General features: G+C 35.8%; 1 long non-coding RNA gene across 2 annotated transcripts in view; it reads right to left on the bottom strand.

Annotated features, from left to right (window-relative positions):
• Positions 1–12,283: 12,283 nt before the first annotated feature.
• Positions 12,284–22,848, bottom strand: part of LOC136794663 (uncharacterized) — a 1,213,806-nt gene continuing 1,203,241 nt past the window's right edge. For both annotated transcript variants that reach the window (XR_010841734.1, XR_010841738.1), the window contains one exon: positions 12,284–13,476. This is a non-coding gene — a long non-coding RNA (uncharacterized lncRNA). The remainder of the gene's footprint in view (positions 13,477–22,848) is intronic.

Genomic DNA, 22,848 nt, shown 5'->3' with positions numbered 1-22,848 from the left:
GAAATCTATCTAATTTATCTAATGACATTTATATGCAAGAGATTATAATAGATCTAGTCATTCATAATCTTTCCCTTTAGACTGATATGCTACCTAATATTTTTGTTAACTCTTTAATTCATTTTGCACTTTTTGAATGTGTTCTGAATGTGTGTTCTGTATGTCAAGCCACTCAATGATAAATTCCATGGAATCAGTGATGAGTATAAAGTTTTATTATAGGATGCTATAAAACAACAAGTTTCTGAGTAAATTGTCACAAAATTTAAGTTAAATTTGTGAATGTTCAAGTGGTTAGAGGACTTTTCTAAGAGACAAAAAAGTGGAAAAACACAATAAACAGAAAATAGCTAGTTTAAAATAAACATCTGAGGTATAAACAAAGAGAAAACTTGGGTTGTCCCAGTAAAAAATATCAATGTTCAAGCAAGAATTAATTAATTTAATTAATTAGTTTGTGTCAGTTGTAAGGTAGGGAAAGAAACTTGAAAAACCTGAAATTTAGCTAAAATATTTAAAGGGATGAATAGTGTCCTCTACCCCCTAGTGGAGAGCAAAACTAAATTATCTCTGTAGGAACAATCTACAATTTAGACTCAAGATTTCAACATGTTAGAGGCAACAGAATAGCACAGTGAATGAGCAGCAAAGGACTAACAATGACTAGGGGTATTTGAAACATAATAAAATAGAACTCTTCAAAATAAGACTTTAAAAACAATAGTTGAAATTAAAAATGAAATGTGTATGCTTCTGGTTTAAAGTAGAAAGTTGTAAAAGAATGTTGCTCTTGTCCTAACAACAAAAGCAAACGAGATCAACCACATACTTATAGCTATTATTTTCTACCCATCATAGAGGATATAAAGAAATATAAGTGAACTAAGTGAACTAAACTCCAGAGAATAAAGAGAGAAAAGATGCACGGGTGCTCTCATCCATTGACTGAAACAGAGAGAAGATAAGGTATTTGCAAAAGATTAGGGTAAGAAAAATCAGTCTAATTAAAAAAAAATTTCATTTTCTTGTGTTGGCTGACGTGACAGATTAGGGTCAGAGGATCCCCAGACACAGAGCAAAACTGTTTTAAAACTATTTTTCACCAGCTTCCACAGAGTGCCGAGGGTTGTACCATAAAATCAGAAACAGGGAAGAAATCTTGAGAGAAACTCTCCAGGGATTGCAGGCTTTCTAATAAGGAAGTGACCAGAACAGTAGTGTGCCCATTTCTGGAGATAAATATAACTCAATTCAAACTCTTTTGAGCTGTTATAGAAATGTATGGCACAAAATAAAAACCCATGGAAAATCGAGAAACTGTGAAACCTTTGAGAAAGGAAAGAGTCAATAGAAGTAAACACAAAGAGATTTCAGATGTTGGAATTATCAGTCATAGACTTTAAAATACCTATGATAAAATGTTAAGAAATTTAGTGCAATGCATAAGCCATGAGAGAGCATTCTAGGAGAATGTATGTAGACTAAGAAAAATACCCTAAAGAGATTGCTTGATATAACACAATAGTAAAATTAATGGGCTCATTAGAAGACTAAATACAGGTCAATAGAAAATGATAAAATTGAGGCACAAAGAGAGAAATTAGTTTAAAAAATAACAAATCATCAAAAGTCTTTTGAAGAATGTATAGTGATTTAACATACTTATAATCAAACTTTCAGAAGAACAGAGAAATGAAATGGGATGTATAAGATATTTATTAATATAGTGGCAGAGAGATTTCCAAAATGGATGAAAGGCATCAACCAACAGAATAGTAAACATGAAGCAAGTTACATTAAAAAAAAAAATCTAGGTATATTATAATCCAGTAGGTAAAAATCACAATAAAAAGCAGAACGTAAAGGCATCTAGAGAAAAATAGACACCTTATACACAGAGGAAAATTATATGACTGCTAATAGTTTATTAGAAACAAAAAAAATTGGGAGAAAAAAAATCTGGAAGGAAAAACAGGTTGTTTTGGTTCTCAGTCCTTTGGACTGCAGATCTCAGGTTTGTAACTTCCATAATCACACGAGTTAATTCTTTATACTATAGGTAGATAGATAGATATCCTGGCTAGTAGAGACTTTGGCATTGAGAGTGTTTGTAGAGGAACAGAATAATGATGAGCTTTCTGAATTGGTTCTGGGGTTTCTTGAATTGAATTTCTAACCTGATGGAAAATGCTAATGACTCTGTTTCCAGCAGTAACAAGAACACTGATAGTCAGTCCATGGTGAGATCTGGCAATAGAGATATACACAATATCAACATTGTATATTCTTCATCAACCACTTAATAGAAGCAAGGAGATGGGTGACTGTGTATATAAAACTTTCAAATATTTTTGGAAAACTAACAAATATAATGGGATTTGCTGATTTTTCCAATGTTTCTGGACAGAGTGGTAGAAGAAAAATGTGCTCAGGTGTTCAAATTCCCAGCTCAAGAATGACATAAATGACCACAGAATTTTCATGTGTATCTTAAAGAGATACCATTATCTTCTGTAGCCCCAGGGCTGATGTTGCTGAAAATCAAATGCAGCAACTCGTTCTGTGACTAGTTGAATTACAATGCAAGTTGAAACTCTCAGCCTCACAAGGTGTCTGCTGTTAAAGTGAGGTCATCTATTGGGAAAGAATGTGATCTTGTAGTTGGAATAGGTACCTGTGGGAAAATCCTGGTGAGGCCAGGGACATCGAGCCTCTAAATTCTGATGAGTCATCTTTGCCAGTGGAAAAGGCCTTCCCATCCCCAAGCACAAGCATATACCCCATTCCCAGGGTAGTGGCTTCCCCACTTTCGTTGTCTCCAGCTCCATCTTAAGGGATTGACTCTTGCTGCCTGAGAAAACTGTAATGGCCTCCCACAAGACAGTTCTCATGAAAAATGGCAGTGCTGATTCTCCTCAGGACCACACCCCCTCCACCACACTTCTTTGCTCCTAGAACTATAACCAGGCTCAAGTCACAGCAGGCCCTCAAAGGTGAGGTACAAAGAATGAGCAATGAAGAAGTGTATTACACTCCAAAAGAACTACTTGAATTTTCTAATTTATATAGACAGAAATCTAGGGAATACGTGTGAAAATAGATATTAAAGGCACGGGATAATAATGGTAGAAGGAACATAAAGTTGGATTAGGTCAAATTTATTGATATGGGCTTGCTTAGCAGAGATTCTGGATTTAATGTCACAGCTTGGGGACTTAGGAAGGGCTCTAACTGGTTGGTTGGTTGGTTGACTGAAACAGAACAAAGGTGGCCCACAGTGAGCTAACTGAAAATACTGGATCTGCCTTGGTTAATGTAGAAACAGTAGTTCAAATGCTTAGGCGATTGGAAGGAATGTCAAAGTGGATTTTGCCATATTTAAAGGGTCCAGAAACCATGCCTTTAACCACTATTGTGAGAAATAAATTTGTGAGTGGAACCCCAGCATCCTTGAAAAATTCTGTGATTTTTATTTTCTGTCGGCTAGACCTTACAGTGGGAACCACAGTCATTAAACTGGAAAACCTAAATGCAGTGAGAGAAATATAGATCTCAGGGCAGCAGGGGCCAAGTGGCTGAACTCAACTGCTAAGAGCAAGGTGGATATAGTTACCATAACAGAAAGCAGAGTCAAGCAACAATTAGAATAGTCTGACTCACACAGACCTATGATGTTGGCTAGTTGATCATGGAGTTTCTAAAAGTGAAATAGGTAGAAAGTATCTAAATCTGTTCAGGTGGCTATAACAGAATACCATAGACTGGCTGGCTTAAACAATAAACATTTATTTTTTACACTTCTGGAATCTGGGAAGTCCAAGATCAAGGTGCCTACAGATTCTGTGTCTGGTAAGACCCTTTTTCCAGTCATATATAAAATGTCTAATGTTCTTAGAAGTATAAGACTTTTTAAAAAAATTAATTCATTTATTTATTTATTTTTGGTTGGGCTGGTCTTCGTTGCTGTGCACGGGGTTTCTCTAGTTGCAGCTAGTGGGAGCTACTCGCTATTTCTGTGCACAGGCTTCTCATTACAGTGGCTTCTCTTGTTGCAGAGCATGGGCTCTAGGCATGCGGGCTTCAGTAGTGGTGGCTCGCGGGCTCTAGAGCACTGGCTCAGTAGTTGTGGTGCATGGGCTTAGTTGCTCCGCCGCATGTGGGATCTTCCCGGACCAGGGCTGGAGCCCGTGTCCCCTGCATTGGCAGGTGGATTCTTAACCACTGCACCAAGAGGGAAATCCCATAAGCTTATTTTTGGATAGTAAAATAAATTATTATCTCAGTTATTAAAATTTTGCTAGAGAATTATAAGGAAATGCTAGAGTTTGATCTTCAAGTTTGCCACCAAATAATTAAATGTAGCATACAAGTTCTTTGTAAAAAGACCTAAAGGTGAAAGGATTAAAAGTGAAAAAGTATAAGTACTTTCTTTCACTTTAGATGAACTAGGTAATGTAATAGACACTGCACACTTAATACTAATGAGCAAATTTTGCATTAAAGGACTTCCAACTCAAAAACAGTTGTTGTCATTTTACAGCCTAAAGAATTAAATTATCTTTTAACCTTTTACTTCTGTTAAAGAAGAATTTGAGCTAGATATAAGAGGATAAGTTTTATCTTGACAGATGGTGCTCCAGCTGTATTAGGTCAACACTATAAATAATTATTAAAATGTTAATTAAAGGGACTTTTATGTTTTTCTTACTTCTTTATTCCACTGTTTTATACATAATGAAAATAGTTGTGCTTGATTTCTGAGGCAGGCTATTAAGATTGTCATGAATACAGTTGTGAAAATTATTCAGTCTATAGGACAGATGTTATGAGTCATTAACTATTTATGGAATTTGCAGAAGAAATAGAAGACAATGAATTGAATAATCTTGTGTTCTTACCAATTTACTCTGGTTTAACACAGAAGAGTTTTTTTGTTTTGTTTAAAGATTTACTGTACTGTTAATTCCAATTGCAGTTTTCCTTGAAACCAAGGGATGTCTGCCAAAACTTTAATAATCAAGACAAAATATGGCAGTGTGATTTATGTTTTCTCACAGATATCACACTGCATATGAATGAGCTCAGTTTGAAGCTCAAGGAAAGGAAAAGTTTATTTGTCATCTAAATAGATATGGAATATATGTTAGAGTTGAATCCTCAAAATGAGAATGAACTATAATTTACACATTTTTCTAACATGAATCAACATACTGATGATTTTAGTTGCAATTCACAGAGTTATACACATGTACATATGGTGTAAAATCTACAAAAAATTTGAAGAAATTTTGGTCATGATAAATTCAGAGATTTTTTTTGATAGAGGCAATACTCTGAATATGATAACACTATTGAGTTAACATGAGAATTAATGAATTTACTTGTACAGATATATTTTGAAACTCCTGTGATTTTCTTCAGTCAAATCAATTCTTAAAAAATTAGATAAGCTATAGAAGGATCTTCACATATGTTTAGAAAAACTTCGTTCTGTTCATTTGCATTTCAACTGAAAATTTAATGAAATAGAAATATAGACCATGCATTTCCAATTACATTTCAGCATTCAAATATAGATGTGATAGAAGGGTAAAACTGACACCAGATTACAATGACTTAGAATGAAAAATTATTAATAATTATTAATAATTTTCATAAATAATTAATAATTTTATGTGGATTAAAGTGATTGAAAAGATATTTAAATAATTTGAAAACATAATGTCTTGTATAATTGAGTTACATAAAATATATGATTAAAAGTAAGTTCAGGCTTCCCTGGTGGCGCAGTGATTGAGAGGCCACCTGCCAATGCAGGGGACACGGGGTCGTGCCACGGTCTGGGAAGATCCCACATGCCGCACAGCGGCTGGGCCCGTGAGCCATGGCCACTGAGCCTGCACGTCCAGAGCCTGTGCTCCGCAACAGGAGAGGCCACAATAGTGAGACGCCTGCGTACCACAAAAAAAAAAAAAAAAAAAGTAAGTTCACATCTTTCTTTTTGCTATTTATAATGTGAATACCACAATATTATAAATTGTCAGGATTTGTCTGTTGGACAGAACTTCATTAGAGCAACCACTAAAAAAAATAATTCAAAGAGTTTCAGTAAATAAGATAATTTTGATTTATTTGTTTGTTTTTTTATTTTTTAATATCTTTATTGGAGTATAACTGTTTTACAATAGTGTGTTAGTTTCTCCTTTACAACAAAATGAAGCAGTTATACATATGTTCCCATATCACTTCACTCTTGCGTCACCCTCTCTCCCACCCTCCCTATCCCACCCCTCTAGGTGGTCACAAAGCACAGAGGTGATAACCCTGTGCTATGTGGCGGCTTCCCACTAGCTATCTAATTTACATTTGGTAGTGTATATATGTCCCTGACACTCTCTCACTTCGTCACATCTTACCCTTCCCCTTCCCAATATCCTCAAGTCCATGCTCTAGTAGGTCTGTGTTTTATTCCCGTCCTATCACTAATCTCTTCATGACATTTTTTTTTTCTAAGATTCCATATATATGTGTTAGCATACGGTATTTGTTTTTCTCCTTCTAACTTACTTCACTATGTATGACAGATTCCAGGTCTCTCCACCTCATTACAAATAACTCAGTTTCATTTCTTTTTATGGCTGAGTAATATTCCATTGTATATATGTGCCACATCTTCTTTATCCATTCATCTGTTGATGGACACTTAGGTTGCTTCTATGTCCTGGCTATCGTAAATAGAGCTGCAATGAACATTTTGGTACATGACTCTTTTTGAATTATGGTTTTCTCAGGGTATATGCCCAGTAGTGGGATTGCAGAGTCGTATGGTAGTTCTGTTTGTGGTTTTTTAAGGAACCTCCATGCTATTCTCCATAGTGGCTGTATCAATTTACATTCCCACCAACAGTGCAAGAGTGTTCCCTTTTCTCCACACCCTCTCCAGCATTTATTGTTTCTAGAGTTTTTGATGATGGCCAATCTGACTGGTGTGAGATGATATCTCATTGTAGTTTTGATTTGCATTTCTCTAATGATTAATGATGTTGAGCATTCTTTCATGTGTTTGTTGGCAATCTGTATATCTTCTTTGGAGAAATGTCTATTTAGTTCTTCTGCCCATTTCTGGATTGGGTTGTTTGTTTATTGGTTATTGAGCTGCATGAGTTGCTTATAAATTTTGGATATTAATCCTTTGTCAGTTGCTTCATTTGCAAATATTTTCTCCCATTCTGAGGGTTGTCTTTTGGTCTTGTTTATGGTAAAACAAAAGCTTTGTTTTGCTGTGCAAAAGCTTTTAAGTTTCATTACGTCCCATTTGTTTATTTTTGATTTTATTTCCATTTCTCTAGGAGATTGGTCAAAAAGGATATTGCTGTGATTTATGTCATAGAGTGTTCTGCCTATGTTTTCCTCTAAGAGTTTGATAGTGCCTGGCCTTACATTTAGGTCTTTAACTCATTTTGAGTTTATTTTTGTGTGTGGTGTTAGGGAGTGTTCTAATTTCATACTTTTACAGGTACCTGTCCAGTTTTCCCAGCACCACTTTTTGAAGAGGCGGTCTTTTCTCCACTGTATATCTTTCCTTCCTTTATCAAAGATAAGGTGACCATATGTGTGGGGGTTTATCTCTGGGCTTTCTATCTTGTTCCATTGATCTATATATCTGTTTTTGTGCCAGTACCATACTGTCTTGATTACTATAGCCTTGTAGTATAGTCTGAGGTCAGGGAGCCTGATTCCGCCAGCTCCATTTTTCGTTCTCAAGATTGCTTTGGTTATTCGGGGTCTTTTGTGTTTCCATACAAATTGTGAAATTTTTTGTTCTAGTTCTGTAAAAAATGCCAGTGGTAATTTGATAGGGATAGCATTGAATCTGTAGATTGCTTTGGGTAGTAGAGTCATTTTCACAATGTTGATTCTTCCAATCCACAAACATGGTATATTTCTCCACCAATTTGTATCATCTTTAAATTCTTTCATCAGTGTCTTAGAGTTTTCTGCATACAGGTCTTTTGTCTCCTTAGGTAGGTTTATTCCTAGATATTTTATTCTTTTTGTTGCAATGGTAAATGGGAGTGTTTTCTTAATTTCACTCTCAGATTTTTCATCATTTTGTATAAGAATGCCAGAGATTTCTGTGCATTAATTTTGTATCCTGCAACTTTACCAAACTCATTGATTAGCTCTAGTAGTTTTCTGGTAGCATCCTTAGGATTCTCTATGTGTAGTATCATGTCATCTGTAAATAGTGACAGCTTTACTTCTTTTCCTATTTGAATTCCTTTTATTTCTTTTTCTTATCTGATTGCTGTAGCTAGAACTTCCAAAACTAGGTTGAATAAGAGATGTGAGAGTGGGCAACCTTGTCTTTTTCCTGATCTTAGTGGAAATGGTTTCAGTTTGTCATATATGGCCTTTATTATGTTGAGGAAATTCCCTCTATGTCTACTTTCTGCAGGGTTTTTGTCATAAATGGGGGTTGTGCGTTTGTCATATATAGCCTTTATTATGTTGAGGAAAGTTCCCTGTATGCCTACTTTCTGCAGTGTTCTTATCATAAATGGGTGTTGAATTTTGTCAAAAGCTTTCTCTGCATCTATTGAGATGATCATATGGTTTTTCTCCTTCAGTTTGTTGATATGGTGTATCATGTTGATTCATTTGCGTATATTGAAGAATCCTTGCATTCCTGGAATAAACCCCACTTGATCATGGTGTATGATCCTTTTAATGTGCTGTTGGATTCTGTTTCCTAGTATTTGTTGAGGATTTTTGCATCTATGTTCATCAGTGATATTGGCCTGTAGTTCTCTTTCTTTGTGACGTCTTTGTCTGGTTTTTGTATCAGGGTGATGGTGGCCTCATAGAATGAGTTTGGGAGTGTTCCTCCCTCTGCTATCTTCTGGAAGAGTTTGAGAAGGATAGGTGATAGCTCTTCTCTAAATGTTTGATAGAATTCGCCTGTGAAGCCATCTGGTCCTGGGCTTTTGTTTGTTGGAAGATTTTTAATCACAGGTTCAATTTCAGTGCTTGTGATTGGTCTGTTCATATTTTCTATTTTTTCCTGGTTCAGTCTCGGCAGCTTGTGCATTTCTAAAAATTTGTTCATTTCTTCCAGGTTGTCCATTTTATTGGCATAGAGTTGCTTGTAGTAATCTCTAATAATCTTTTGTATTTCTGCAGTGTCAGTTGTTACATCTCCTTTTTCATTTCTAATTCTATTGATTTGAGTCTTCTCCCTTTTATTCTTGATGAGTCTGGCTAATGGTTTATCAATTTTATTTATCTTCTCAAAGAACCAGCTTTTACTTTTATAGATCTTTGCTGTTGTTTCCTTCATTTCTTTTTCATTTATTTCTGATGTGATCTTTATGATTTCTTTCCTTCTGCTAAATTTGGGGGTGTTTTTGTTCTTCTTTCTCTAATTGCTTTAGGTGCAAATTTAGGTTGTTTATTTGAGATGTTTCCTGTTTCTTAAGGTATGATTGTATTTCTATAAATTTCCCTCTTAGAACTGCTTTTGCTGTATCCCGTAGGTTTTGGATCATCGTGTCCCCATTGTCATTTGTTTCTAAGTATTTTTTGATTTCCTCTTTGATTTCTTCAGTGATCACTTCGTTATTAAGTAGTGTATTGTTTAGCCTCCATGTGTTTGTATTTTCTACAGTTCTTTTCCTGTAGTTGATATCTAGTCTCGTAGCGTTGTGGTCAGAAAAGATACTTGATACAATTTCAATTTTCTTAAATTTGCCAAGTCTAGGTTTGTGACCAATATATGATCTATCCTGGAGAATGTTCCATGAGCACTTGAGAAAAATGTTTATTCTGTTGTTTTTGGATGGAATGTCCTATAAATATCAATTAAGTCCATCTTTTGTAATGTATCATTTAAAGCTTGTGTTTCCTTATTTATTTTCATTTTGGATGATCTGTCCATTGGTGAAAGTGGGGTGTTAAAGTCCCCTACTATGATTGTGTTACTGTCGATTTCCGCCTTTATGGCTGTTAGTATTTGCCTTATGTATTGAGGTGCTCCTATGTTGGGTGTATAAATAATTACAATTGTTATATCTTCTTCATGGATCGATCCCTTGATCATTATGTAGTGTCCTTCTTTGTCTCCTATAATAGTCTTTATTTTAAAGTCTATTTTGTCTGATATGAGAATTGCTACTCCAGCTTTCTTCTGATTTCCATTTTCATGGAATATCTTTTTCCATCCCCTCACTTTCAGTCTGTATGTGTCCCTCGGTCTGAAGTGGGTCTCTTGTAGACCACAAATATATGGTCTTGTTTTTGTATCCATTCAGCCAGTCTGTGTCTTTTGGTGGGAGCATATAATCCATTTACCTTTAAGGTAATTATCAATATGTAGGTTCCTATTACCATTTACTTAATTGTTTCAGGTTGTTCTTGTAGGTCTTTTCCTTCTCTTGTGTTTCTTGCCCAGAGAAGTTCCTTTAGCATTTGTTGTAAGCTGGTTTGGTGGTGCTGAAGTCTCTCAGCTTTTGCTTCTCTGTAAAGGTTTTAATTTCTCCATCAAATCTGAATGAGATCCTTGCTGGGTAGAGTAATCTTTGTCGTAGGTTTTTTTCCTTCCTCACTTTAAATATGTCCTGCCACTCCCTTCTGCCTTGTAGGGTTTCTGCTTAAATATCAGATGTTAACCTTATGGGGATTCCCTTGTGTGTTATTTGTTGTTTTTCCCTTGCTGCTTTTAATGTGTTTTCTTTGTATTGAATTTTTGACAATTTGATTATTATGTGTCTCAGCGTGTTTATCCTTGGGTTTATCCTATATGGGACTCTCTGTGCTTCCTGGACTTGATTGACTATTTCCTTTCCTATATTAGGGAAGTTTTCAACTATAATCTCTTCAAATATTTTCTCAGTCCCTTTCTTTTTCTCTTCTTCTTCTGGGACCCCTATAATTCAAATATTTGTGTGTTTAATGTTGTCCCCGATGTCTCTGAGACTGTCCTCAGTTCTTTTCATTCTTTTTTCTTTATTCTGTTCTGCAGTAGTTATTTCCACTATTTTATCTTCCAGGTCACTTATCCGTCCTTCTGCCTCAGTTATTCTGCTATGGATCCCCTCTAGAGTATTTTTCATTTCTTTTATTGTGTTGCTCATTGTTGCTTGCTTCCTCTTTATTTCTTCTAGTTCCTTGTTAACTGTTTCTTGCAATTTGTCTATTCTATTTCTAAGATTTTGAATCTTTACTATCGTTATTCTGAATTCTTTTTCAGGTAGCCTGCCTATTTCCTCTTCATTTGTTAGGTCTGATGTGTTTTTATCTTGCTCCTTCATCTGCTGTGTGTTTTTCTGTCTTCTCATTTTGCTTATCTTACTGTGTTTGGGGTCTCCTTTTTGGAGCCTGCAGGTTCATAGTTCCCGCTGTTTTTGGTGGCTGTCCCCAGTGGCTAAGGTTGGTTCAGTGGGTTGTGTAGCTTTCCTGATTGGGGGGACTTGTGCCTCTGTTCTGGTGGATGAGGCTGGATCTTATCTTTCTGGCAGGCAGGTCCACGTCTGGTGGTGTGTTTGGGGATCTTGGTAGCCTTGTTATGATTTTAGGCAGCCTCTCTGCTAATGGATGGGGCTGTAGACCTGTCTTGCTCTTTGTTGGGCATAGGGTGTCCAGCACTGTTCGTTGCTCATCCTTGAGTGAAGCTGGGTCTTGGTGTTGTGATGGCGATCTCTGGGAGATTTTCGCCATTTGATATTGCATGGAGCTGGGAGGTCTCTTGTGGATCAGTGTCCTGAGGTTGGTTCTCCCACCTCAGAGACACAGCCCTGATGCCTGGCTTGAGTGCCAAGAGCCTTTAATCCACACGGCTCAAAATAAAAGGGAGAACAAATAGAAAGGGAAGAAAGGAAGGAAGGAAGGAGGGAGGGAGGGAAGCAAGGAAGAAACAAAGGAAGAGAGGAAGGAAGAAAGGAAGGAGGAGAGGAAGAAAGATAGGAAGGAAGAGAGGAAGAAAGGGATGAAGGAAGGGAGGAAGAAAAGGAGGAAGAAAGGGAGGAAGGAAGGGAGGATGGAAGGAAGGAGGGAAGAATGGAAGGAAGAATGAAAGGGAGAAGACAAAATAAAGTAGGATAAAATATAGTTATTAAAATAAAAATTATTAAGAAGAAAAATTTCTATTAAAAAGAAAAAAACGGGTTGGTCTAACCCTGGGACAAATGGTGCAAGCAAAGCTATACAGACAAAATCTCACACAGCAATACAAACACACACTCAATAAAAGAAAAAAGGGGAAAATAATAGTATATCTTGCTCCCAAAGTCCACCTCCTCAACTTGGGATATTTCGCTGTCTATTCAGGTTTTCCACAGATGCAGGGCACTTCAAGTTGATTGTGGAGCTTTAATCCGCTGCTTCTGAGGCTGCTGGGAGAGAACTCCCCCTCTCCTCTTTGTTTGCACAGCTCTTGGGGTTCAGCTTTGTACTCGGCCCCGCCTCTGCTTGTAGGTCATCTGAGGGCGTCTGCCCTTCGCTCAGACAGGACGGGGTTAAAGGAGCAGCTGATTCGGGGCCTCTGGCACAGGCCGGGGGAGAGGGAGGGGCACGGATGCGCTGCGAGTCCGTGGTGGCAGAGGCCAGCGTGACGTTGCATCGGCCTAAGGTGCGCCGCGCGTTCTGGGGAAACTGTTCCTGGATCCCAGGACCCCGGAAGTGGCGGGCTGCATGGGCTCCCAGGAGGGGCGGTGTGGATAGTGACCTGTGCTCACACACAGGCTTCTTGGTGGCGGCAGCAGCAACCTTAGTGTCCCACACCCATCTCTATTGTCCGTGCTGACAGCCGTGGCTCGTGCCCTTTTCTGGAGCTCCTTTATTAGGTGCCCTTAATCCCCTCTCCTGGCGCACCAGGAAGCAAAGAGGGAAGAAAAGGTCTCTTGCCTCTTCAGCAGCTCCAGACATTTCCCCAGACTCCCTCCTGGCTAGCCGTGGTACACTAACCCCTTCAGGCTGTTTTCACTCTGCCAACTCCAGACCTTTCCCTTGGATCTGACTGAAGCCCGAGCCACAGCTCCCGGCCCCCGCCCACCCCGGCCAGTGAGCAGACAAGCCTCTAGGGCTGGTGAGTGCTGGTCGGCACCGCACCGATCCTCTGCGGGAATCTCTCCGCTTTGCCCTCTGCACCCTGTTGCTGCACTCTCCTCTGCGGCTCCGGAGCTTACCCCTCCGCCACCCACAGTCTCCGCCCGTGAAGGGGCTTCTAGTGTGTGGGAATCTTTCCTCCTTCTTGGCTCCCTCCCACTGGTGCAGGTCCCGTCCCTATTCTTTGTCTCTGTTTATTCTTTTTACTTTTGCCCTACCCAGGGGAGTTTCTTGCCTTTGGGGAGGTCTGAGGTCTTCTGCCAGCGTTTGATGGGTGTTCTATAGGAGAAGTTCCACGTGTAGATGTATTTCTGATGTATCTGTGAGGAGGAAGGTGATATCTGCATCTTACTCTTCTGCCATCTTCTCGCCTGTCTGTTTCAATAAGATAATTTTGGACATAAAATTCAGTCATTACAATAATCAAATAATACAAAAAATATAGGGAACAAAGAAACAAGAGGCTAATAGATTATCAACTATAGGCTTCAATAAAGGAATTTCAAAAGCCTGACATTTGGAGGATTTCTGTTTCTGACACAAACACAAAAGTAACAGGGATTAGATTTATCCTCCCAAGTAGAAGGGGAAAAAAAACAGCAGGAAGGATAAAAAAAAAGCAGGAAGGAGATCAAAAAGGACAAAAGATATACAACAACAGTTCAGAGGACACTGGACATTAGACAGTGAAGGACAATGATCCCTGGGAAAATGGGTAAAAAAAGCCCTACTGTGGTCCCAGGTTAATACCTACCGAGGGTTTCCATGGTATGATACAGGGATGTGGAAATCAGGAAATTAAATAGGTTGAGGATATGAATATTAGAGTCAAGAGAGACCAAGGCAGCTAGACTTTACAGATATAGTAACAAACAACAGAGAGCTTCACAGAGAGAGATCTCCACAGATCCACATAGGGTTTCTCTTGAGTATTATTCAGCAGTGTACTGATCAATACATGTCTGTGAAGAAACTACTTATGTCTTAAAAAATAACCAACCAAAAGTATAAAATGGCACAGTACTGGAAACTCACAGAATGGGATTGTAGCCCATTGCCATCAGTCAAACTAGAATACCTAGTTGCTCATGAAACACTGGGTGGCAAACCCAGAAGGTCTTGCATCAGAAATGCGCAATAATTCATCCAAGTCTAAACAATATTCTCGCTTGACCTAACTGACCATAATATAAAGCCAACAAATCAAATCATTTTCAAGCAACTTAGCTGCATCCCCAAACAAAGCTGAAGAACATTTACAGAAATACAAAAATAACTAGAACCCAAGAAAGTAAAATTAACAAGGATTGGCATCCAGTGAAAAAGTACTAGTAGGCATGCAAAGAAGCAGGAATATATGGCCAATAATTTGGAAAAAGTGACTAAATCAAAACTAACTCACAATTTAAAAATATGTCAGAATTATCAGGCAATGATGTATGAAGTCACTATAACTGCATTTCATATATTAAAAACTTAGAGACATAGAAGATATTTTTTAAAAAGAAAATTGAAATTCTAGAGGCAAGTACTACAATGCCTGAAGTTTAAAATATACTAGGTGAGATTAATAACAGTTTAGATAATACAGAAGAATAGTAAAGACATAACAATAAAAACCTTTCCAAAATGAAATAGTATAAAAAATCAAAATTATAACAATTTAAATTGAGGAAGATGTCAGTGAGCAATAGGACATATACGTGTGTGTGTGTGTGTGTGTGTGTGTGTGTGTGTGTGTGTGTGTGTGTATAATGGGAGTTCCCAAAGGCTTGGGTGGGGGAGTGATATCTGAATTAATAATAGCTGAAATTTTCCCATATTCGATTAAAATGATAAATTCACAGTTCCAAGATGTCCAGTGAAACTAAAGCAAAAGAAAGATGAATGACATAAAAGAACATTACAATCAAGATGCTCAAAAGCAGTGATTAGGAAAATGAAAAGAAGGAAGACAAAAACACATATATAGAGAAACAATCTTAGGAATAATAAAATCTTATCTGAAACAGGGCAAGCAAGAATACAATGGAGCAACATCTTAAAGTACTTGAAAAAAAAATTTAGAATTCTGTACCCAGTAAAAATATTTCAGAGTCTATTGTAAAATCAAGATTTTTCAGACATCCAAAAGCCGAACACATTTATCACCAGAAAACCTGTACTACCAAACTGTTAATGTCCTTCAGGCAGAAGAAAAGTTAAACCAGAAGGAAATAATGGATTTATAAAAATGAAATAAGTGATGCTGACAACTTTACAGGTTAATATGCAAAAGTTCTATATACTTAAGTAAATTTTTTAAAGATAATAGTTTCAACAAAAATAATGTGTGATTAACAACATATGTAAACTTAAACTCTTTGACAATACAGGACAAAGTTCAGGAGGAAAGAAATCTAAATATGATATTTTAAGGTTCTTACAGTCTATGTGAAGTGGTATAACATCACTTGATTGTGACTCTGATACACTAAACTTATATATTATAAACAACACAAAACCTTCAATACACCAAGAGAGGAGGTAATTATTGGTTGTATCTCTTTAATAGATACAGGCATATTCAGGTTGTTTATTTCTTCCTGTGTGTGCTTTGGCAGCTTGTACCTTCTAAGGAATTGGTCCATTTCTCTAGTCACTTACTTCCTCCAGTATCTAATTGCCACAAGACATGTGAGATGTCTTTTATTAGGGGAGCTCATTAGAGACTAATTGGCCATGGTTTTTACTAGACACTAGTCATATAGGAATCTTCTGCTTAGCAAGTATCAAAACTCTAGACTTCCTGAAGGAATGCAAGTATTCAGCATAAACTATATCATTTGCACAAATCATTTAGGCATGTTAAGACTTCCTTATCATTTAGGGAATTGTGGGAATACTCCTGAAATCCCTTCCCAGACATTAGTCACGGGTCCATCTTGCAAGCATGCCTTTCTAAGGATAGCAGTCTCAAGCCTGCTGTGTTACTACTTCTCTGTGCAATATCCATTTTGAGTTAATTTTTGTGCATGGTGTGAGGTAGGGTTCTAAATTAAACTTTTTGCATATGGATTGCCAACTGTTCCAGAAACATTTGTTGAAAATCCTATCCTTCCCTATTGCATTGTCTTGGCACCCTTGACAGAATTAGTTGACCATAAATTTAAGTGTGTATTTCTGGCTTCCAATTCTGTACCATTAATATATATTTATACTAATACCAGTATTATACTTGGTTACTGCATTGTATAAGTCTTAAAATTGTGTAGTATAATTTTCCAAATTTATTCTTCTTTATCAAGATTGTGTTTGCTATTTGGGATCCTTTGAAATTTCATATGAATTTAAGATCAGCTTGTTAAGTTTTTTAATATACTAGTTGGGATTTTGATGGGACTATGCTGAATTAATAGATAAATTTATAGAGTTGATATCTCACTCCCAAAATTGCATTTTCCAATCCATGAACATACTTCTCTGTTTATTTAGTATTTCATAATTTCTTTCTGCAGCGTTTCATAGAATTTGATGTTTAACTCTTTCATTCTTTTAATGCTATTGTGATTGAAATAATTTCAGTTGCATTTTGTTCATTGTTAGTATATAGAAATAAATTTTTTAATTGATATTGTGCTCTGAGACATTGATGGCCCTGTGAATTCTGTAAAAAATTTTTGTATACAAAATGATATTGTCAATAAAAGTTTTTAAAAATTTTCTTCTTTTACAAACAAAATACTTTTTAATTCATTTTCTTGCTTCATTACATTGCTAGAACATCCAGCATAAAGTTGAAGAGAAGTGGTGATAGTGGTCATCCTTGCTTTGTTCCTGATCTTAGGGAAGGAGCATTCTGTCTTTTAATATTAAATATAATGTTGGCTATAGGATTTTTGTTGTTGTTGTTGAGCAAATTCCTTTTATTCCTAGTTTATCAGTAGTCTTTACCATGAATAAGTGTTGGTATTTCTCAAATGCTTTCATGGTGTGTATTGAGATGGTTGGTTTTTGTCTTTTATTATATTAATATAGTGTATTGCATTAATTGATTTTCAACTATTTCCAATTTATTTTGGGGTAAAGAATAAATTCTCCAGCTGGCCTTCTGAGCTCTGCCTGAGCTGGTCTCCTCAGGCTTGTCCATTCATACATGTTTCCTCTTGCCTCATTTTTCTCTGTTCTTTCAATAGCCCATGAATGCCTTTATACTTACTCCTATAGGGTCTTTTTATATGCTCTTCTTTTTGTCCAGAAAATTCCTGCCATTGCCCCACCACATCTTTTGGTTAGCTTACATTTATCCTAGAGATCTTTTCTTAGTCATTTCTAATTGAAGAAAGGAGTTTCTCTGTTATAAGCTCCCAATTCTCCATATTGCTTTATCATAGCCTTTGCTTCAACTCATAAAATTGCAATTATACAATTGGGGAATAATTAATTGAAGCAAAGACTTGGTCTGTTATTTCTCCATGTTTTATCCCCAGTATCTAGCAAAGGACCTAGAACATGTTGGGCATTTCATAAATACTGTTAAATGTAAGAGTCATGAATCAAAATGAGAAAGGGTTTTTAGGAGTGTTTTGAGGTATCTGTTAAGTTTAGATGTATCTGATATTATGGCGTATTCTAGAACCTTCAAGTGGTTTGAAATGGCTGAGCCATTAAATTTATGCTGGACAGTTACCAGAAATGAAGCTATAGTTATAGACAGGTATGTCATGGTGAGCTTACTATGTCATAGTAAATAATTTTATTTTATCCTGGTTATTTCCAGTTATTTAACATTGAATATTTCTGTCATTACTATTTTTTCTCCCTCAGATCTCACACAGTTATTTAGCAGTCTCTCAAATTTATTCTTTCCTTTACAATGCCATTCTATCACTAATGTTTATATTTGCCTTATTATAATACTCTTCTGTTACTCCAAAATTCATTTTATTTTAAATCCATTTACTCACCAATCCCTGTGACATATGTAAAAACAGAGGAGAAAAAAGGGTAAAAACACTTTGAGGACAACTAAGAACTTAGCAAAGCTGGATTTAAGGGCAAGTTGTATGCAATGGAAGGTGTGAGGCTTGACAGAGATACAGGTCCCCAAACTTGACCTTGTCCTGCTAAGAAGTTCTTAGGTATCATATAAACAATGGGGCAGGAAGTGGGGGAATTTGACTAATTTTAGGCAAAAGAGTTGGAGTACAGATATTTATTTAACTTTTAGGAAAAAGAATATTACATCACTATAAAGTATCAATTTTAAAAATTATACAAATAATAGAGAAGCCAGAAGGAAAATTTTTGCATTCTGAGTTTCTTGTTAGTTATATAAATACATATAGTTAGGGTGAGAGTAAATGGAGGTAAGGATGTTGAAAGCAAGCCAAGTTAATCTTCATCCTTACTGTTGGGTGTGTTAGAAAGAATAGCTGAAGCAGGTCACTTTTACTTTTTAGCTTTCTGCTTATAGGATATGTTCTGTGGAGAGAACCACCATAATCAATTTTCTGTCTCATTTTTTTCTACAAGTTTATATGCTGTTATCCTTATGATAACAAAAGTACCTAACTGTTGGCAAAAGCTGAGTATTCTAATAAAAAAATAACAAAGTACAAATTTTAATGTTCTGGGCACTATGCTAAATATTCATCTATATCATTCTCAAAGGAAAAGTATGAAGTAGGTACTACTATTATCAACCCATTTTACAGATGAGGAAAAGGATTTAAGTGGTGATATTATTTGCCCAAAGTCAACCATTTAGTGTGTACAGCCATGACTCTGAGCTCAGGTCTGTCTGTTATGCTCTTAGCCCCTGCATGTTACAGCTGGTGCTCTGTACTAGCATCTAAAGAAGGTTTTGGAATAATTTATTTTCTCTTCACAATACTTAATCTTGAAAAATACATAAACTAATTCTATATTTTTTTTTTGGTAGTTTGAAAAATAATTACTCATTAACTTCATCTAGTAACAAAAATGACATTGTCTAATGTAGAATTGTTTTTCATTCAGTGGATCTAATGTTTAAACATTCATAAAGATTTTTTAACATTTTGTTAAGCTAAATATATCTGATCACACTAGGAAATGCAACTCTTGTGTAAGTAAATCATGTATGCTTATCATTCTTTTCTCCATTTCTCACAGATGGCATCACATATGTCAAATTAACCTCATGATTGTGTTTTTATTTTTAATTACATACATAAACTATATCTGAGAAATATAGTTCTTTTTTGTTATTTTTAAGTTATTATTTCCTTCTCATTCATAATACCTGGAATACATAGAAGATCATGTTTAATATAAAAATTCCAAGTTTAGCACATAAAAACAAAATATTTATGAAATACATTGCAGTAATATTCTTTATAAGCATTGCTCCATTTTAAGTTTCAAAAAAAGGGTTTTAGATGATGTCTCTAAGCACAGTGATTTGATTTGAAAGCCAATAAACATAGTCCCTGATTTCTAAAATGTATATGCAAATAGATGCTGATATATTTATTAATACCAATGATTCATTCTAAGGAGAAACAAAAAGCAGATATTTAATGGGTTTGTAATTTTTCTATTAGAGAAATGAGATCATTCTAATCCAGTATATAGTATGAGATCTATGTTAGCTTTTATATAATTATAAAATACTACTTTATGTATTCCCAGAAGAAATCTTTGTGTTCCTGAAATAGTAAGCTCCTAAGACTACTGAGATACTGTTCTTTAGTCCTTTAAGTATATTTCATTCAATCCCTCTGTCTTGCCATCATCTAAGACACTTTAACTTTATGACAGTTTTTTTTTTCAATGAAGGACTGCTGATTATGTTTTAATGTATTTAATTGTCCACATTCAAAAAATAAGAAAGCTCTTCCACTGACATTACATTTACCTCAAGTTACAGCTTTAATCTCACCTATCATTCTAAAGTTCTCAACTGAGTTGTGTGTTACAGCTACCACCATATTTTGCTCTTAATTGAATACATTGTTCAAAACCATTTCAATCAAATTTCCAATCCCTGCTTTCTTTCAAAAGTAGAATAACAGTGACTCCACAGTGCTAAATCCAAAAGGTATGACTCAGTTCTTAGGCCATATTTGAGATCTAATCAGCAGTCAATACTTTTGACTATTCTCTCTTTGATTGAATTACTGTCTCTCTTTGAAATCAAACATAATTTCCTGCTTTTCCTTTACTGTTGGTTTGTCTGCCCAAATAATTCTGTCCTTTATTCGCCTCTACCTAATACTTAAATTATGAAGTTCTTAAGACTCTAAACTCCCTCAATGATCTCATTCACTCTCACATCTTCAATTACCATTTATAATTCTTTAAACCATATCTCTAGTCCAGATCTGCTGCCTTAGCTGCAAATCTTTAGGTCCAAGTAATTACTTGTCATGTGTATTTATTTGTTTTATAAAAGTATGAAACTTAAAATTTCAAACATAACATTTTGTTGAGTTGTAAGAGTTCTTTAGTTTTTGTATATTAGGCTTTTTGAGATATGTGCTTTGAAAATATGTTCTCCCATTCTATGGGTAGTTTTTAAACTCTTTTTTAGTGTCTTTTGGTATACAAAATTTTAATTTTGATAAAGTCCAATTTATCTATTTTTTATTCATTGCTCATTCTTTTGGTATCATATCTAGGAAACTGATACCAAATCAAAGACTATGAAAAATATCCATATGTATTCATCTAAGAGTTTTATAGACTTAACCCTCATAATTAGATCTTTGATTTATTTTGAGTTAATTTTTATAAATAGTGTGAGATGAGGGGTCAAATTTATTCTTTTGCTTGTGGACATCTATTTGTCCAAGCATTATTTGTTGAAGATGATATTCTTTCCCTATTGAATAGCCTTGGTACCTTTGTTAAAAATTAATAGACTATAGATGTATAGTTTATTTCTGGAAACTCAATTTTATTCCACTAACCTGTAGGTTCATATGTTTGAGGACAATACAGAGTTTTGATCATGATAGTTTGTAGTAAGTTTTAAAATAGATATATAGCAAAATAGGCCATTGGGGTTTTGATAGGAGTTTCATTGAATCTTTGTATTGTTTGGGGGGAGTATTGACGTCTTAACAATTTTAAGTCATCCAGTCCGTGAACACATGATGTCTTACCATTTACTTAGGCCTTTTAAAATTTCTTTCTGCAATGGTTTGTGGTATCAGTATAAAAGTCCTAGTTGAACATATTCTTAAGTATTTTTTTGATGCTATTGTAAATGAATTGTGTCTTAATATCCTTTATAAATCTTATTTTATTAAGACTTTATGTTTCTAGAGCAGTTTTAGGTTCACATCAAAATTGAGGAGAAGATACAGAGATTTCCCATACTTGTCACCCTCACATGTGCATAGCCTCTACAGTTATCAGCATTCCCCACCAGAGGTGGGACATTTGCTTCAGCTGATGAATCTACACTGACACGTCATGGTCAACCAAAGTCCATAGCTTTCATTAGATTTCACTTCTGGTGTTGTACATTCTACGTGTCTGGACAAATGTATAATGACATGTATCCATCATTACGGCATCATATAGAGTGTTTTCACTGCCTTAAAAACCCTTTTTGCACTGCATATTAATCCCCATCCCTTTCTCCAACCCCTAACAACCACTGATATTTTTAGTATCTCAATAGCTTTTCCTTTCCCCAAATGTCATCTAGTTGGAATCGGTGGTATGTAGCCTTTCAGATTGGTTTCTTACACTGAGTAATATGCTTTTACATTTCCTTAATGTCTTTTCATGTCTTGGTAGAGCATTACTTTTTTAGTGCTGATTAATATCCCATTGTCTAGGTGTACTAGTTTATCCATTCACCTACTGAAGGACAACTTGGTTGCTTCCAAGTTTGACAATGATGAATAAAACTGCTATAAACATCCATGAGCAGATTATGGTGTGGACATTTTCAACCCCTTTGGGTAAATACCAAAGAGTGCTATTGCTGGATCATATGGCAAGAGTGCATTTAGTTTTGTAAGAAAATACAAAACTGTCTTACAAAGTAGCTGTACCATCTCGCATTCCCACAGCAAGAATGACAATTCCTGTTGTTTCACAGCTTGCCAGCATTCAGTGGTGTCAAGTGTTTTGGATTTTGGCCATCCTAATAGCTGTGCAGTGGTACCTCATTGTTGCTTTCATTTGCATTTCCCTAATGACATGTAATGTGGAAAATCATCTTTTCATATTTGCCATCTGTATATTTTCTTTCACTGGGTGTCTCTTTTTTGGCCTATTTTTAATTTTTTTTTTTTTTCTTTTTGTTGAGTTTTAAGAATTCTTTATGTTTTGGTTTTTTTTGTTTGTTTTTTAATTTATTTTGGCTGTGCCAGGTCTTAGTTGCAGCACAGGGGATGTTCATTGCAGCATGCAGGATTTTTTGTTTGTTTCTTAGTTGCGGCATGCAGGCTTCTTAGCTACAGTATGTGGGCTTCTTAGTTGCAGCATGCATGTGGGATTTAGTTCCCCAACCAGGGATTGAAACCAGGCCCCCTGTACTGGGGGTGTGGAGTCTTACCCACTGGAGCACCAAGGAGGTCCCTCTTTATGTATTTTTGATAATGGTCCTTTATCAGATGTGTCTTTTGCAAATATTTTATTCTAGTCTGTGGTTTATCTTCTCGTTCCCTTAAAATTATCTTTCACAGAGTAGACATTTTTAATTTTAATAAAGCCCAGCTTATCACTTACTTCTTATATGGATTGTGCCTTTGTTGTGGTATCTAA

Source organism: Kogia breviceps, chromosome 8, assembly GCF_026419965.1.
Source record: "Kogia breviceps isolate mKogBre1 chromosome 8, mKogBre1 haplotype 1, whole genome shotgun sequence".
In the NCBI taxonomy this organism is placed as follows: domain Eukaryota; kingdom Metazoa; phylum Chordata; class Mammalia; order Artiodactyla; family Physeteridae; genus Kogia; species Kogia breviceps.
The sequence above is the reverse complement of the archived record's forward strand: the minus strand, read 5'-3'. Positions and strand labels throughout refer to the sequence as shown.